Source organism: Bombus terrestris, chromosome 5, assembly GCF_910591885.1.
Source record: "Bombus terrestris chromosome 5, iyBomTerr1.2, whole genome shotgun sequence".
NCBI classification, from domain to species: Eukaryota; Metazoa; Arthropoda; class Insecta; order Hymenoptera; family Apidae; genus Bombus; species Bombus terrestris.
In genome coordinates this window covers 2,037,901-2,058,028 of record NC_063273.1, presented here as the reverse complement: position 1 = coordinate 2,058,028, position 20,128 = coordinate 2,037,901, and the positions used below count along the sequence as shown (strand labels likewise).

Here is a 20,128-nt window from a genome sequence, read left to right as displayed (position 1 = left end):
TGGTTCCATCCAATTTACCTTTCTTTGTTTTTATTTCGTACGTTTTACGTTATTTAACATTAACGATGAATGTATCGATATAGTCTTTTTAAGCATCATAACAGTCTTCTAATGGCGTTATACGAAACTAGAGGGAATCATACTGTATTTTGATAAATTTAAGACACTTGTATAAATAAACGCCATCCCTCTCGAAAGTCCCATTCGTTCGAGCAAATTCACAGTACCAGTTTTAAAATACACGTTTGCACGATTTTTCATTTCTCGACCAGAAGCTTTACTAACAAGGAATTCTTTGAATATTAGATACCCATCGAATCGCGAAGAAGTTTTATGACTCATTATGAAAAACACACTTCATCGGTAAAACAAGGAGTAGCCGAAATTTACGGATATGTCTTTCGATTTTACATGACATTTACGGGTATCGTATAGCGACACAAGGGGCCACTTATTTTTCGAAGGGTGCTTCGCTAATGAGACATCCAAACGGGAACCTGTGTTACGTGATCGTGAACACTTCTACGGCTCGTAAACGTCCGGCGGTTTTACGCGGCGAAGCGTGTCAGCGTCGCCGTCATGGTAAATTTGCAACAAATAGAAACTGTGCGGCCGTGAGTGTATGCATGCTTCACAACTAGAAGGTTTCTTCAATAATGCACGCTTGTCGTCGAACATATAGGGCCGTAGAGTAAGGTCCGACATGGTCGACATTGTTTTATCTTTCAACAACGTGTTCGTGATAATGCGCCTGCATGTAGATATTCGTGATAAAGGGTGTACTTGCAAATATTGTCCTTTTCGTGGACGTGTCAAAAATTCATCGCACGTCTCTTATTATACTTGGCGAGCTATATTACATTCGTCGATTTTTCGTCGCTCCGTAAAAATGCTAGCAATTGAAATTTTTCTCTGATATTTACAGCGCGGCAATTTGAAAACTCACCGATATAGAAAACGCTTTTTCCGCTTAATATCGACGCTGAGGATGCTTAAACAAGGAAGCCGCCGCCAGCTTTCGACTCTCGATTGTCACTCTAACTGGCACAAATTGACACTGGTACGGGAAATAATTAAACGCTCGTTTCGCTCGGCCCACGCTCTGTAGGGAAACAAGTTAAAATAAATCACCGAAATGTCGTTCGTTGTCGTGTGACTCGGCGCATCGACCCGCTGATCTGTGGACAAGGTCCCGCAACTTCGAAACAACAATCGTTAATCGACCTTAAATTCGGATCGTAAATTATTTTTTATTCCATGAGCGCTCGATGAAAATGAATCAAGCGTTTCATGGTTCTACGTGCTTGTATTATCCAATGGAGCTGTTAGTACTTCATGTAATAACATGTATTTACTTAATTAAATCGCGTGTATCATTGTGAATACGTTTTATGCTCTATTAAACACCATTTACAGAACATTAATTAATTTCTTTGAACGTAAAAAAATGAAACGATCGGAATCGACACGCACCTGGAAATCGATCAATTTCAAAGTGCACGGTACTCTAATCTTTTTGCTTTATGAACTTTTCGTGATCGGTAGAACGACAATAGTCGTTAAAAATTCATGTAAAACTTTGGAATTGGAATTCGATGAGAAAGTTTACAGTCAAATTTTAGAAAGTCATTCTTCGAAATTATAACCTACGAATACTGGGTAGGAAATAAATTCTCAAAAAATTATTAATACGGTTGTTAAATGAATTTCAAAAAAATAGGAAAATTACTTTCGCCAAGACTGTATATCTGATAATTACATCAAAATATTAATTTATATTCTGAAAAAGTTTTCTAAAAAATGCATCACCTAGGTATGTCACGAACTACTGAACGATAATACAAAAGCAGTGTGGTAATTAAATACGGTAATTAATCATATCGTAAATGAGCTGGACGCATCTTTGCACCTTTGCTTATCTCGTTAAGTTGTCAAAGAAATGTACAGCACGGTCACGTTTCTGAGGAAACTAATGTTGTGTGTCCAACACGTTAATCGTTGGTCTTTGTTAATGAATTATTACCCTACACTTCGCGTACAAACCAAGTACCGGTACGACAGCCAGTCAGCCAGTCAGTCACTGCAGTTAATCGCGACGTTGACGAAGAACGAGTGGCTAAGTGCGACACGGGAATTTTTATGTTGCTCCTCGAGCAAGCGTTAACCTCGCCGACCGATTTCTATCATTGTACATGTCCGGCTGTACGGACGGAAGCAGAGAAACACGTGTATTCATATTACGAAAGCGATAACGCGCCTTTTATACGTAACAAACGAAAAAATTCCCACCTTTATCACGACCATTCTATTCACCTAACAAATGGAAGTGTTATTTACGCTCTTTTTCTTTTAATCGGTGATAGGCAAAAAGCAACTATTGTATCGTTTTGCATTTTACATCGATATTAAACGATATTTGATTACGAAAGGAAAGTGTAAGCTATTGTTGAATGATTTAAAGTAAAATAAAATATTGCGAGTGAAGTAGATAAAGCGAAGAAAACGAAGTATCTTGTACGTAAGAACGAATAAAATACAGCTGTAATTAAGTTACTTATATACCATGTTATATCTATAATTCTCAATTCAAGTTGCGTTATAAACCTTAAATTTTAACAAATGGCTAATCTTATTGTTAGTTTACTCGATTGTTCGACATTTATTAAATTAATCTTATCTCATCTATTGTTCGAATCTATTGTTAGAAAGATAGCATAAAGTTATATAAAAAAGTTGTATAATTAAATAAATTTTATTTAAAAGTAAAACATACCGATATAATAATATATTCCTATTATTAATTTCTATCAAGATATAATGTAACATATATGTTCCTTTCATTTCCACGAATAAATTCTATTATGCAAAACCCTATTAATTTCACAATTCTATCTCATAAAGAAGTACGTGGTAAATGCGTTACTGTATCAAACGAGGAATTAATTACCACGAACATCGCAGAAAGTTTGTTCGCAGCACAGAAATCATCAGCTTGTCGATTAAATATTCAGGATCAGTTTCGACAAGTTTGAATTTTCTATTCGCTAGTGGCAAACCACCAAACTCGTGACAGGAGTACAGGTACACTCGCATACAGAGTACTTACGTTCCTAAGTGCGACAGATATTATCAGCCGCGAGAACGACTGTGTTTCTGGTCGTCGAAGGGACCCGCGAAAACGACGAGATTATTCAGTAAAAGTTCGCCGCCACTGTCTTATCATTCGTGTTCAAAACTTGTTCATGCTTTCCACTTACCGGAACGTGATGAGAAATCGGGATGGGAGGTCTTGGCTGTGTGTGTTCTCAGAGCTGGTTCCTGAGCTGGAGACGTTTCTTACACCGGTGACAACCCACCTGCCCTCTGTAGATCGCGCAACATCTGCGCTGGATTCACGTGTGTTCGCGATATGTTCGCGGTTATGACATCATTTATTTGAAGAACGGAATTTATACGGCACAAAAACTTCACATTGCAAGTTCCTGCAAGGAAACAGACACGATTTACTTAAGTAACTTTTTCAACGAATAACTCGAATCTCGTTATTATCGAGTATCGAGAAGAGAAACCGTAAAGGAACGGTAAAGAGACACGTACAGGATCGATAATATTATCGATATCCCCACCACTTAACACTAGTGGTACGTGGATTGCAAAATATATAAATTCTTGACAATATTTAACCTCAGTTCTTTAATATCGATCACACACAATTGATAATATTGTCAATGTCATTAAACGTATATCGTTATTAAATATTGACGGTTATTATTGCCAGATATTCGGAATATTACTGATCGTGTGCAAACCCTTTAAAGAAATAATCGATTTTACACGATACAAAAAGTTTTTTGCATCGTCGGTTAAGTGATTGGTTTAAAGTGTATTAAAATGTATTAAACGTTTGACGAATTGTCTTTTATGTATATGTTAACACTTGTTATAATATATACATAGTAGTTAATATATTGTTTGCGATTTTAAATGAATAACAATAAAAATATAGCTACTTACGACTCGAAGTCGCCTCCCCACAGTTTAGCAAGAACGACACTAGCGACCCTGGTGGAAGTTGTTATTACAATTCGGTTATATTTGGGCAGTAGAGTAAATGTGTTTTCGCGTTTCCGAAGGATTTATTTACCAACATTTGAACTTTCGATACATATTTGATTTCGGATGTTTATATTACATTTCGTGTTACGAGCGTGTTATATGTTATAAAAACAGTATTTTGACGTACATACACCGTCCAAAACAATTGAATAATCATTACTATGAACAGTTTTATTACACGAAAAAGGTTAACAGAAACGAAGAACTCTTGTGGACTTCGATACATTATTCGTGCGTTGCTGCGATAAAGACTGGCTTAAAGACAATCATGGAGGCAAGGTATGTAAGAAACAAGTAAGTGACATAGTGAACGATTCGCTAATTATTTTAAGCAGTGCATTTACATGATTTACAACAAATAACTGACTTTCATATTATATGACATATAATTCAAATAACTTTATTTTAATGATAATTGTTAATTCATGAAATTTGAAATTGATTTCACTGCTTGGTTATGTTTAATGCAAATCATTTGTTTATGTATGCATGTTTTATTTATATTTTATCTTTTATATTATTTCGTATTTATTGCTTGTTAAAAATTACTGGTAATTTTATTGTAAAGTATTTTTATTTATCCTATTTACTTTTTACATTTAATTATATTTATCTACTTTTATACATCTGAAATTTAGATCTATATACAGATATGGAAGTACAAATTTAACCACTAAAGTTATTTGACAAGGAACAAGTTCTTAATCTGCCTTTTCAATCTTTATAGTCTTGAATTTTATTTATAATAGCATAAAATAATATTCTAGATATTATATAATCTTTTATTCACGTAACTTAAACAAGTTCAAAGTATGTTTTCGTTGATTATGTTTTTGATCATATCTGTTATCCAGAATCCAATATGGAGGAACAATTTATGGAACGAAATAATAAAAATAATTCATGAATTCATTTTAGTGAGACGGTAAATGAAAATACTTTTCCATTTTCGCGGAAGTGTAGTTTCTTTATTCCCTATTAACATCTATCTTAAAGCAAATTTAGAGGCGCTTAAAGTTACACAGTAACCCCCTCGATTTATCAGGATTATCGATATTTTAAGGATATAAAGACAGTTTTATGGTCGCCGATACTTGGCCATTATTTATGGATAATCGATTGTAACATCTGTACTTCATAGCAGTGGTGTGGCGTATATCAATATTTATTTTATCGAAACGTTTCGTCGAAATATTGTGCTTTTATGCCTTTACATCTTTATTAAACGATAATGTTGAGAATAATGGTTCTGTGGTTGAATTTCTCAGCAAAGTTCAAAGTAATATAAGTTGACTGGAAATATAAATAATATCTGAGATAAAATTAAATTAATAATAAGTATACTAAGTAAGTAAAGTAAATAAATATGTATATTTTTATATTTACCATAACGAAGATAGAATGTATGAAAATGAATGAAGCTGCAGGAAATTAATGCTTTAGTTTCAATCAATAAAATCAGAATACTATAACAAATCCAAACTTTTATGTATTGATATACTTTGTTAACCTATTTATCTTTTAAGCAGAAATGTTTGAAATTACAGTGTTAACAGTTAATAAAGACAAATAAATTTTAATTAAATCAGTTTTAATCTTTAAAAATGAAAATATAATTTATTCTTTTGACACTGAAAGCACAAGGTCCTTCGATAAAGAAATTCTTACATCCAGGAGATTGGTAATTCAAGTGACAAGTTAGCCCTTCTTCTTCGCGTAACAAGGTAAGGCAAGTTATTTTTTATGGTTTAGCACGTAGGCATAGCACCTACATAAATGATACATAAATTAATTTGAGGTATTATTTTTATACTATTTGTACTGGATTCTAATTTTATTTTGACCGTGGCTAAATTTTTAAAATTAAAGTATAATAAAACGGTACATGATACCTTTGAGAGCATACATAAAATTTAATCCTATCTAAGAAAGTTATAAACAGAAGTCTCCTATTGCAATATAGCTACATACATATAGATGAAATTGAAAAATCGTCAATTTTATTTTTGCTTGCTCGTATTCGTATTCTACTACGTTTATAAACTTCGTCCATAGTTTAAATACCAGAACGAACATGAAACTTCGTACTTCTATCTCACGATCGACCAAAATTACCGTTTTCGACCCTTTTAAACACTGGGTCGATTCTACTTACCGTGAATCGGGTTCACCTACCTTATTACATTCCGTGATAATCGATGGTGATGTTATTTCAGTAACGATAGGTACCTTAAAGCACGATAGTTTCATATAACCGCTCTGAACTTACGACTTATACGTCATTCTTTATCGATGCTACTTCTAAAATTGATCTGTTAAATTTCGGCATTTCTAATTTGCAATTTATAATGAGAATACTCAATGATGTACATCGGTTCATAAGTACTAGGAACTAATATAATTAACAAAATTGTGTAAGGTACGAATTAAAAATTGTTAATATCAAGAGATTTTCTTCTGTAATCGAATAGTATTTATCGAAGATTTTAGTAATCTTCTAATGATTATTCAGATTAGCAATTTTTTGTAAGTACTTAAATATTGATACTTTACATACATTGATACACGTGACAAAAGTAATAAAATGGTGGTGGGAAATGTTTTGATTTTAATAAAAACACCACCAAACCATTGCATGGCGGTGCGCTGCAGAGTGAAAGATATCAGCAGCAAGTATCTTGGGCTTTTGTCCTTAACGGGGCTGCAGAGAGCACCAAAGAACCAGTGGTTTGCGTGCACGATGCGATAGGTTAATTAATTAGGTTCCCTTGGAAAGGCATAGCGGCAGCCGGTAGAAGGAATCGGGCGACGTGGATGACACGGGAGATAGGTTATGTATTCTAATCCAGCTAGGCAGACATACTCGCACATGCCCCGATGTAGCACGAGTTCGCATTTCAATGAGAGACCTTCTCATAAGATGTTAGATCGTCGTTCCCCTGTTTCGCTCTCTTTATCTTCCACCAAGTTTCCTCCTTCTCCCATTTGTCTGTTCAGAAGCTAAACCGATCCTATCCAAAGGATACGCCTAACTCCTCTTACGTGACGTCTATCTCCCTTCGGCAAAAGGTTGTAGTTCGCACCAGCAACCACTCGGAAACTGCTCATATAGAGCATGGAGTACGTATGAAACCGCCACTTTGAAACTGAACTGGTGGAGCTATTGGCGTTGCTGGCTCAAGATGGTTTGTTAGGGGGTTACTCGGTGTTACCGTCTTCCACGTACGGAAGTTAGTTCGACCGCAGTCTTTCCGTCAAGACTTTATGTCACACCGTCTAGCAAGACATTCAACATCTATCCTCGGTCTTTACCGAAAAACGAATACGTGTGCGCGTACTTGGTCTCGTGTGCACACGGAATGACAAGTGGTCGGATCTCTAGACCTCCCTTGGAACACGGCTTTTCTATGGAACGCTTGAGAGATGCTTCGTAGATCTGGTTTTTGTTAACGATAACAGCCACTTCAGTCTGGCGCCTGGCAATGAACTTGTTTCTCGAGAATCGCAGCACGATCGTGATGTGTGTCGATTTATTCACCTCGAGTCGATATCTTGTACTTGTTGATATTTCTTGGCTCTCGAGCGTCCGACATCTTCGACGAACTGGAAGTGATACAATTAGCTTTGGAAGTTGTTTTGTGGAATTTTCTTTAAGAATTATGCTACAGCGAATATGTTACGCCTATTGTTTGTAGGAATTCTCGTTTATTGCGAAAACAATGTTATATTTAGTTATAGAGTTGTATATTTAATTAATTGAATTAGATAATAGAACTGGAAGCGGTATTTTGTCTATTTATAGTCATTTAATAGTGACATATAACTCGTTTGTTTAAAGAAAAATAGCAACGTATTCTCTACTCGCGAAATTTAACGATTAACCCGTTGTTGGCAGCCCTGTTTGTAAAACCGTCTGGTAAATCTGAGACTACGAGGATAGGCAGCAGTACATAAAAATTTACTCGAAGTCGAGTATTTTTAAGCGACAACTCGTGAGAGTTACATCTCGTGAATTACGTCAAGAACAGAGTAGGATTCTCCTAGAGCGAGCTTAATTTGCGAATTACGTTGGGTACACGAGAGAAGTGCAATGTCTCTTGCAACGAGACAGTCCTTTGCAGCTTACAGGCGGTTTATGTTTCGCTTCGTTGAAAAACGAGTCGAGGGTTGCAATAATTCGAAACATCTCGTAAATAATTTCACGAATGAATTTATGCACTTGCTACCGTTTCACGATAATTATCGGGCCATTAAATATCAATCTGGCATAAATTTTCCCCAATAAGATCATCGTATGATTTTGTAACGAATGTTTCATTTAACCGAACAGTTTATCTTCTCGCAATCTTCTCGCGAAGGAATTTCTAGCTTATCGACTCATGAAAGTATCAGCAATCAGCTAAAACGACCGCTTCCTGCAGTTTTACCTCACTAATTACGGACAGAGTATCGCGAAAGTTCCCTGAATCGAATCGTGGCAAGCTCTCACTGCCTTTCAGGTGACTTATCGTCCCCGTCGACAGGAATTACGAGCAGCGACAAGGAGAGACGAGGAGACACGCGAGGTTCGTGAAGACGGCACCGATCGATCGATCGATCTGTGGAACAACAAAACCATTATCTGCTTCAGGCGTTCAAGCACAAGGTAAACTGTTTCTCCTCGTTGAAGTAGGACTGTTCTGTCGGAAGTCACAGGGTCACTCTTGCTTCTCCACGTTGTGGCAAGACGTGCACTCTCCATTCTATCTGTTGTTAGTCGTTTCCAAACCATTGAGATCGATTTAAAGTTCGCATCTAAGGAAGAAAAGACAATATCGACCGTTTTAACAGCATAGATAGGTATGTATGCGTGTTTAGCGTCGTTTTAGGGTCGCGATGATTTTCTGATACGATGATCTAACGTTGTTGGCAATTTAAATATCTCAATTTTATTAATAGCTTTTCGCAATTTACGAAGATGTTTTCGTAAGGTGATGCTACTTTTTTGGAATATCATATCTCTTTAATATGTAAAAGATCTTAATTTCTTCAGTGCATGTAACTTTTCAATCAATATGTCGTATTTTTCAGTCTAAAAGTTCAAATTTCTTTTAATGAAAATGATAATTTAGCTTTCTGTCGATTTTCATAGTGCTGCGCAAGAGGAAAGATTCATTTAAAGACGATAAACAATGGGCGATTGTTTTCGAGGAATGTTTCAGCATAATATTTAGATTGGTGTAGCTTCCAACTGGAAACGTTGGTGTCTTTTCTTAATTTCAGCCTGCCTCTTCTCATGAATACCGTGGTTTACTGAGACCGATACGCCGACGTGAAGCTAAGAAAAGGATTACAATGATTATTTGTACAGGCCGATTCCGGCAGTGCTTTGCATCTGCCGTGGGAAATAGAACATTGAACCCGAGCGCAGATGCATATTTACCATTTTCTTGCCACGAATACCGCTCCCATGAATTGATTCTTAATTCGTCGATACATAGATTAAATTTACATACAGGCTATTGAAAAATTGGAAATTTCAAGTTCTGAAGGAAACTATATTTATATATCCAAATGTAATTCAATACATATATCCAAATACATTTTTACTTAAACGTAGGACATGGGAAAGTTATCCTCAATCTTAAGATTTCACGAAAATGGGGCAACAATTTTTGTATAAGAAACAACAGATATGTTACGAGTCAAGTTTGAAATGTTTTAAGGTGATCGGTATATAAATTGCAGAATATAGAGGCATATACGTATAGTATATACATATAAGTATGGTAGATCTCTATCAAGGAGTTCAGAGAACGACGTTAGAAGTAGTTAAGAAGGCAGTTTTAAAAGGCGTTTTCCAATTTTGCCAGTCGTGTAAAACGTCCATATTACGTGCACGATTTTATACGCACGCTACAATCAGCCATACGCTTTTTGTCGATTTGACCTATCAATTCAAATGATTATGGAGCTCTGAACCCTCCGGTTAATTAGGCTCCTACTATGCAGGTATGTACTCTGAAAGGTAGTCGTGACGGCGACGAACGTTTGACTCGAAGTTATCAGATCCTGTAAGTCGTAGGAAATTTATGAACAGCAAGTACTTGCTAATGCTTTGATATGTATCCAAATTCTTTCCAATTATACCTTAAAACGTAAAATGCCTTGCTACTTTTGTTTCCGTTTTCTATTTCCAAGAATGTTAGTTTGACCGAAAGATTCTGTCTCTTTTGTTCTTTGAAAAGCGAAGAGGAATAAATCAATTGTTTTAACAGAAATTTTTATTTATTTATTTTTGTTTAATTATTTCAAATGAACTTGTTTGTTGATTATAATAGCTCGTCAAAGCGACGACATGGTATTTAGGGATGGATCGTTGAAAGCGTATCTTTGCCACCTGCCGTGGATAGAATTGTACGCCATTGTCGATGAATAATGTATGTGCAGCCCGTAACACGTGTTCCTACGAAGAAAACCCTTCTATTCTCTAACGCACATATGCTAGCATATGCGTTCATGTACGAAAAAGTGCAGCAACGATGGTAGGAGAATTCTTTGCAAAGTTCTGCCAACAACGCTTCGCCGTTATTATTTTTCTCAAATTTTCCTATTTTCCTTCCCGTTCAACTTCAATTTGTCCATTGTTCTGGCCATAAATCTCATCGTATCTACACCACTATCATTTTCAATCATTTTCAATCGCTTGTTTTTTGTCACCTTATGTACCATTCAATAGCTCTTCTTGAATAATATGAACTTATTTTGAAAATTATAGAGTACATTAATATTTATAGAATCCATTGGCGAAGTGATTAGATTGAAAAATAATTAGTAGAAATATTCCACATTTCAAAGTAAACATGAAAGATTATTCCTTTCGTTGTATGTACATGAAACAACCAAAGTATAAAATATGTAAATATAACACATAAGATTAGTTCAAAAAATATATGATTTCAAAAAATATAAATCATTGCCAGAAATATGTTTATATCAAAAGTAAATAGAAAGTACATTTTTTCATGCGAGGAATCAGAAAATATCGTAAAGGGATGTGAGTCGGTTTCCGGCAATATTTGGATAAACACCGGAAATATTGATACCGTCTATATCATCCTTTAGAAGCAAATAGTCGATGTATGCGAACGTATGATAGGTACCTGCACACGAATAATTTCAGTAAATGTATTCGTCACGACCGCGGCATATAATTAATGCAAACCTTTAGTTGTAACAAATTATGCGTCCTCGCGGCTGCGACAGCTGTTGTTTACTTTACGTGCTATCAGTACGCATTTATTTGCCTATTGGTGTCATTAGTCACGTTCACATGCTCGCTTCGTGCTCTTTCCGGGTAAGCTCTATAGCTGACTTTGATAGATTCTCTCACGATCCTCTTATAAGCTTGGCATTCGTTACTAAACAATAACAGAATTTGATATTTTACCGTTATTTCAGTGGTTCTAATTTCACTCAATTCTCGCCGTTGCACAATCGAGGGCTGGCTGTTAATTATCCTCGAAGAAACAATGAACAAACTTCCACCAAACGTGAAAAAAGTAGAAATCGATATTCAGCATTTTTTTAATTCACATCGTAACATTTTTATATAAAGCTACGAATTTTCCCACTTAAATTTTGTTAATAAATTGATAGACGACTTTTTACTTTTCGACAGTCGATCTATTCTAAGTTAAAAGAAATTATTAAATAACTTTAAAGATAGTAATCCTAATAATTAAGTATCGCGTCAACGTAACGGTTCGATTTAGTACTTTAATAATTTAGTAATTTAGTAATTTAGTTTAATTATTCTAAATTTCTAAAATTTATTTTTATACGTGTAATTTAGGAAATTTCTGTTTAAATCCTGGTAGATACGACTGATAAGAGGATTCCGTTTCACTCGGTTTCAAAACGATTCTTTCCGGATTGCCTCTGCCCTGGGCCGAATATTTTCTTCGACAGCCGGTCTCTGATATTTCAAGCGCGTCGACGGAAATGTAAGAAGTGATATCTTTACGAGAGTGCTTTTTTCCGTCGTTTTCCAACGAACTTCCTCTCGTGTTTTTCTTAGAGCTTACTTGACTGCACAGTGGTCGTATAGCGACCGACAATCCTGCGATGAGAAATCGAAACGAGGGTAGGAAATGACTCACTTTCAAGACATTCTCAGCAGACGCAACGGTTGCATCGGACGAGCTACCATTGTTTTTCTTCTCTGCATCGGATTTTGATGAATTTCAAATACGATCCGATTTTGATCAGCACGATCGCTTAAGAAAGCAAGACAACGTCGGTCAAAGTAATTGCATAATTTAAAAAATAGAGAATCTTAAAAATAGTCCTTAACAAAATATATAACAAATATGTCCGAATAGTGAAAAATATCAATTTTGTATCAAATATAACGTATATAACAAGCTTAATGTTTGATTCGCGTTCACTGTTCTAATTAAATTATAATTCGATTTTGTAAAATTATGGCATTTCCAGTTTTATATACTCCTTAAACTTTCTTTTGTCCATCGCTGCATTTCGAATATTTATAATTCAATTAGGTTTCTACGTTATTCCAATGTTTACAGTACACGATAAAAGAGATTCGTAACCACTTAAAGATCGCATAAAAAAGGAGAAATCAAGTTGGTTAACTGACAATGAGAAACATAAAAAAATTAAGTCTCCCTTGAATAGATCATAATCTGAAATGAAATTGTGTAACTGTCTTCGCACTGTGTCCTTTTCATTTCCCTTTCGTTCGTAGTTCTACGGGATCTTCCGCAAACAGCACGCCTCATATTTGCATTTGCACTGGTAATTGTAACTTCCTGAATGAATGTAATCTTTCTCAAGCCGAGAGTTTTCATTAAAAGGAACCATCATGGCATTTCCAACGTTATAAAGGAAACATTTGCGCTTCCTGAAAGGAAGAAAAGTTACTTCGTCTCGTTCCTTTCGTGACAAAGTGGTGTATTAATATAAAAAAACAGCGGAAAGTGTGAAACGGACCTAGAACCATGCTGCAGCACTTTTTTTACAGCATCATCTTATCATTGCTCGTTTCACGTAAACATTCTTCTGTCTAAAACGTGGTTAAGGAATTTATGATAATCGAATTGTCACTTAATGCAAAATAATATTTTTTCTTCAAAGAAAAATATTTATGAGAGGATATAAGTATGTGATTTTACAATAGTAAAATAGGTTTGAATGACTAAAAAACGCTTGAATTTTCTAGAGAAGAGATTTTGGTAAACTAAAGATTCATAATAGCATTTTTCAACAAAATCTTTATTTATTACGATTCCTAAGGTTTCTAAGTTCATTTTCAATTGTTTATTAACAGAAAATATAAAAATTCTTATTATTATTATTATTAAAATTCTTAAATTCTTCTTATTTCAAAGGCTCTAAATTCTTTCGATCACATTTTTTATCTATATTTTAAAATAATTCGTGATCAATTTTAATGTTGATGGAAATTATATAGCGATAGATAAAAGCATAAAATATACTAAAAAAGATATAATTTTCAATCTATATTAAAGTAACTTTTGTTCAATTTTATCATAAATTACATTTTTCACTCTATGTGCATTCCTCCACAAAAGTCACGTAAACACTGAAATGTCAACTTTTAATCAACCACGTTCAATTTTATTCGTTTACAAAGTAAACTATCATTTTTATCAGCCAGATTAATTCTTTGTCACTTGAGATCATTCTCGCAACGGAAGATTAAATATTGTTTGTTCTCTATGACAGGCTTTCGAGAGCTTTCATCTCACAAAGAGGCAAACCATGGCACGACGTAATGCGATTGCTCGCTATACCTTTCTTCAGCCTTTCTCTTCACGATAGTTCGTATCTATACGCTTATGACAACTCACGTTTCAGGGTAACTGAGTTATTTTCACGTACGTTTCGATGGATCTTGTGTCGACCCCTTACAACCTCTTTTAGCGGATACATACGTTTCTACTTATGCGCACCTATATCTGCACACGCAGGCACAAGAAACTCAAGAAGAGACGACGAAATCATCTTAACGATTACTATCATGACTATCACTGATGCATTATGTTCCTTCATGTGGAACGTGCGTCCGAACGAACTGCTTTCCTGAATTTAATACATTGTTTTAAATAATTAGAGACTACATCGTCCGAATGAAATAATCGATATTTTAAAAGTCCATTGATACCACAGACACTAAATGTTTTGCAAGCCAAAGTTTAATTCTATAAAATTCAACGAATATCCGATAAAAATATACTCTTTTGCGTGACCGATTAAATGTTGTTAAAAGTTTCATAAATATTGGGATATAAAAATATTAATCGTCCAAATTTTATATCAGTACATAGAAATATCGTGTCCGTTATTTAGGTTAATTTTAAACTAGCTATGCAGATTGAAAATCAGATTATAACATTTAAATAGTTAAATAAGTTTCGATATTAAAACTTGTATTACTTGTTTCTACGATTAAAACGATTAATAGAAAATATCCCCAGTCGTACATCTTTGCTTAATCTGGTGCAAATTTGCGGTCGGACATAATAATAAATAACGACGATGTCCAATCGCGATATTTCATGGAAGTAGCGCGGATGGTTTAATTGAAAAATAACCAGCTTTGTAATTGCAAGGCGTTGGTGGAGAATGAAATGAATACTTTTGCCGATGCGTGGTTTAATCGATAGATATTTTAAGCGTTTCTTAATTAATCTGTGCGTATGCATAACCTACGTAACAGCGTGTATTTGTTTCAGCGGATCGGTAATCAGTTTACGCGCTTTTACTTAAAAATCATCGGCAGAAAGATAATGGAATTAAAAACCAATCCGTTTTAATCAAAGGTTATTCGATAAATATTCATGCTGCTATCGGACAAGATTATATTTGTACAAGCCGATTCATATTTACTCATTAGTATTATTTCTGTCAGAGATCTTTGCGTCATGGATAGGTTAATTAATACAAACTGTCTATTCCGCGAGTTGATTCGTCGATTAATCGTGAAATCTCCAAAGGATAATTTTATATCGCACGTAATTTACTAGAGACGTAGAAACAAAGGTGCAATAAATAGCATAAAAGTCATAAATCGTGGTGAACGCGTAACACGTGCTAAAAAATGAAAGTGACGAACAGAAGAACAATTTCGATGCTATAACGAAAAATAAGGTCTAGAACGACGTTAATTCCCTTTTGTACATATGCATTGATTCGATAAACTGTCTGCCATTGATTTACTAGATTCTACTACGTCACTTACAATAAATAATATTTCATTATTTAATGAATAATACAATTTAAAAATTTGTTTGCCTTATTGTTAATAACGAAAATTTTCCGCGTGAAGGGATAAAGTATTTGCACTCCTTTAAGAACTTAGGACAACGTAAATCGGCAAGATTATAATTATCGTCTATTGTAATCGAATAATCGATTTTCTTAAGAACGCGAATTGGAACTAAAATAATACTTCGGTTTCATTTCTCTCTCTGTTTCTGATTTATTAATACGCTTCTATTTTATATATTTCATTTACATTGACGTATTTTAGAAATGCCAAAATATCCGCAGTTTAACAGCGATGTAAATCCAACGTAAAATTTCCTAAGAATTTTTCGGAAACGTTTACGTGTAATTCATATAAAAAACAGTAATCGGAAACATGTTTATTTTCCTGTAAGAAAACAATCGGCGCAATAGTTGTAAATACCGAAAATTGACAATGGCGATTCTATGCGAGATTTGCACTTTTACGACCACCTATTTTTCCATTTCTATTCCCTTGAAGAGAAAAGGTCGATATCGCGTGGCAAGGACGGTGTCGCAGTCGTAGAGTCTAAGGTAAATGCAAGTCCGGAAGAAGCGCATACGATAGTAAGAGCAATATTATCGTTGAGAGGGAATGATAACACCTGGCTGCATACGTTACTCCACGCTGATACAAGTGTTCCTCTTCTCCTTGGAACACTGATATACTTCCTGCGGGTATGCTCGAACCAATACCGCGAACGGACGTAAGGATGTTTTAAAACAGAGACAAACGTACCGTAAACCTACGTAAGGAACGTTCGAGCAAAGGAACGGTCCCTTTGAAGGCAATGTTAGCACTATATCGACCTATCGAAACACGAAGCGTGAGGTAAATTTGATCGTTTAAGTGCGCGTAAGTTTCAGTAATTTGCATTACACACGGTAATTCGAGCGTGAGGTCTATAGACGATGGGGGATTAAGTAAAGATCCTGGGACGTTTAAGTTTAATTTATTTCGTAAAAATCTTTTCTTCTTTAAATATTTGTAGGTTCTCGGCGAAGTAAAATTATATTATATAGTTGAAGAAAAAGTTGTTTGAGATTAAGTTGTTTGAGATAGTACAAAAGATTCCTTCGTTCATATTTTCTTTATAGAAACGCGGCACTTATCAATCGACTTATCGCCATAAATAGAAGAGACATGTTCGTCACGAGGAACGAAAATTATTTCGTAAAGAATCTTTGTTCGACAGGCCCGCGATAGTTAGTTCGAGATGAATTTTCCTATTCGTCCAACCTTTTCACAGTTAATATAAAATCACCGAAACTTCAGGTTCGTGAATAGAAAAAAGGCAGAAAGATCGGCTGCGATAAAGTGGTGCAAAACAAAATTTAACGAGGGCACTTTATAGTTCACTCGGCTGGGAAGACGGAGAGCGCACCGTAATCGAGGATACGCAAAGCGCCAGCCAGATCGTTAGAACTCCATTTCGCTTTATTGTAATTCCATTTTTCTCGTCTGCAAATAAACGCTCGGCTGGTTACGTACATTACGTTAACCGCGAGCAGAGGAAAAGTTTCGGTTCGGCTCCGAGGGTTAAATAGCCTCTCCTTCCTCTTTGCCGTCTAGCTTCTCACCCCTTCTCGATTTCATCCATTGCTCCCTTCCGAGTCTTCACCCGTCACTCTCTATTACCTTCGTATTTTTCGTACTTTGTACTCTCTTTCCTGTACCATCCCTCTCGCCTCTCGCTCTACAACTCGTTCTTCTTATTCTATTAGCCGGCGATTCTGCTTATTTACCGTTGAATATTTCTCCCATTTTGCTACAATTTCTGCGCCTTTATCATATCCTTTCTGTCCCGCTGTTCCGTTCACCGGACTGCTTTGATCATCGACTCTTTTTCCTTTTTTTTTTTCAACCCCTCTTATAACGCCTGAAATGATTTTCTTTTATGCACCCCTATATCTGCCACCCTCTCGTCGCGCGTTTCCGCACTTTCTTAGTCGCTTTTTCGCTTTTGTTATGACAGGAATTACGGTTATATTCGGTTTCCTTTTGCTTCTCGTCTCATCGTTGTATCTGCTTGACAATCTATCTCTCGCTTTTCTTTCACGATCGCTGTTCGAACGCGTGGCCAGATCACGCAATTCCAGCGATAAAATTCCAGGATAGCCGATAATATTAACGAGCTATTGCGGGAACATCGCTTCTTCCTTTGGCAACGTCGTATCTCCGTTTTGTTCATTCTTGTTCTTGATAAACGGTGTAAAAAGAGGAGCAGTTTGTTCATCCTGGTATTTGCATGCGATATTTAAATCGTGGAAGGTACAAAAGGGCTTTTTAGCCCCTTTTACGTTCACTGAAAAGTCCTTGGGAAAGTTTTCACGTTTACAATTTACAAAGAGTTAAGGAAATTTCGCGTCTGGTTATCCTAGTAATATCTACTTTTATTTCTGATTAAGTTACTGGCCGCGAAAAAGAATCTCGATCACCTTTTAATAGTAATAATGGAACCAGTCGAAACAGCTTTTAACGTTTTCCGATATCGACTAAAAGTGTCTGCGTTATTCGTTTTCTCGCTAAAAGTGTAACGTCGAACATGAAAGTAAAATGACATACACTTTTCGTACATTTATGTCTTCGAATATGTTTGTCGACTTTGCTTTTCAATTTAGAGAAATATGAAACGGTGTTAGTTCCTGTTCCGTCGCTAAAACACCGGCGAATTCTGAACGATCGACATCGAAACGAATGTAATCTGTGGTAAAGCACGTAATTAGATAAAAACGACTATTTGTATATTTACGGAACAGAGCAGCATCGACGGGGGACACGATGGGTGGAACGCCGTAAGTCAGTTACGGCCTCGTAAAAGAGGCAGAATGAATTTTAAGCTGACGATGACGAGACACGTGGAGCTGGTCGCTTCTGTTTTTATCGACGTACGCGCGAATGGAATCGCACGTTAGTCGAATCGCGTTTTAATCAATCCCGTTTATTCAAAATTATGTTTCCATTGGGAGATTTAAAGAATGCCATATCACGTCGCGTGATATTTCATCTCGCTGACAAACGATTTTTCTCCAATTTTTTTCTTCTTTTTTTGGTCTATTTTTTCCTTTCCTACCTGCTACTATTTTGTTTGTTTCGTTTCGTACAAATACGTGTTTCGCGTAGGGAAACGGGGCTGTCTCGTTTTTTATTCGCAAATAGTGAAAAAATATTTCGTCAGAGCAAATAAAGTCGCCGTTCGGACATTGTTAAGTATTATTCAAAGATATGTGTCGCGCTCTGTGTGTTCAAGCTCGTTTGTTCACATCTGTGTGATGATAAAATAGTCGCGTGCTTGAGAACGGAAGAAAAGACAAATATACAGAATGAATAAAACTACCGACAACGCGGTGCAGACCGAAGGAAAATAGAATGGACGGAAATAGTAATCTGTTCCGCCGTTTTCGGAAACAGGTATCCATAAAAGCGATACGAAAATATGTCTGATGCATGTTCCTGGAATTAACAGTCATATGTGGGAAGGTTTATCTTGAATCTTATTATAAATATTTGGGAGAGGCCATGTTGAAAGAGCTAGGTTGCAGAAGGATGTTTCGTCCAGATGGCACTGTCGGATTTTTTGCTCCAATAGTGTTTTCATAAGACAGGAAAGCGTTATCTCTCTTCGCGTCTCGTCCACTCTCTTTGAATATTTAAGAAGCACACGTGTAGATACCATCGTGACCGTACTTATGGTTTACCACGGCACATATGTACCTTTATTGCTACATACTGTCGCTCGTACACGTACATACACACTACATGTTCCTGGAAAAGTGGCTGTCACCCCTTTTTGCATTCTCGTTACGTTACATATTGATTTACATTTGCATGTTAGTAAAAATGATATGAAAACTTTGTAATATTAAATATCGATATTATCAAAATAAATCTAAAGGTCTTACTATCAGTTAAAGAGGTACTTTGAATCGAAAATTTGGAGAAAATTATGCAATAGCGAGTCAGATACTTTAGGCTGGAAAGATTACGAGCTGATAAGGAAGAACGAAAGGTGTTTGCAACACGCTTAAGGCTTTGCTACTAGGGTAACTTGAATCATTAAAGCTCCCCTACTGTAATATTTTCTGCTCATTTCACCATTAGCCGTTTGCCCCAAACATCGCCGATCTTATGGTATTTCTTCGGGTCCTGTGCCGTAACAAAGGTGCTCGAAAGTCGGAGATTATCTTTGCTTCTAAAATTTCTTTCTCCTTCAACAATTATGTCGGATCAACGTTTAGAATACTAGAGAACTTGATGTATAAAAGTGAGTTGGTTTTCTTAATTATTTGTTACGTATGTAAAGATATAGCCAGCTGTGCGATTTTTGGAAAACTGATACGCAAGTATAAAACGAGTGTTCCTCTTTCGTTCTTTCTGATCCCTTCTCTCCTTTTTTATTTATTTTCGTTTTTGTTTAGATTTTGTTCACTGGCTTTATGTCTAAATTCAGCAGTTTGTTCTTCGTAAAATGTCAAACTGCGCTATAGCCGTGCTTCATACATATGTGTATTGGCATTTCATAGTTCGAACGGTATGATTCGCGTTCGATCAATTCGTCCCCCGTTCCCTGGACGCTTCTGTTTTGTCGATGTTTCGAACGGCCCTTAACGAGTCATTGTGAACGTGACTGTCAGACATTATTTATGCGTAGCATGGCGCATTCGTAATAAAAACCAGGCCGTGCCTTTTCGGTCGGTC

At 35.9% G+C, this 20,128-nt stretch overlaps 1 protein-coding gene across 1 annotated transcript in view; it reads right to left on the bottom strand.

Annotated features, from left to right (window-relative positions):
- The window catches only part of LOC100645946 (hemicentin-2), a 205,122-nt gene extending 200,879 nt beyond the window's left edge, over positions 1-4,243 (bottom strand). Inside the window, exons 1-2 of the mRNA XM_003395723.4 lie at positions 4,015-4,243; positions 3,258-3,482 (exon numbers count right to left, since the gene is read on the bottom strand). The gene's annotated coding sequence lies outside the window, so the exon portion shown is untranslated. The remainder of the gene's footprint in view (positions 1-3,257; positions 3,483-4,014) is intronic.
- Positions 4,244-20,128: the final 15,885 nt, after the last annotated feature.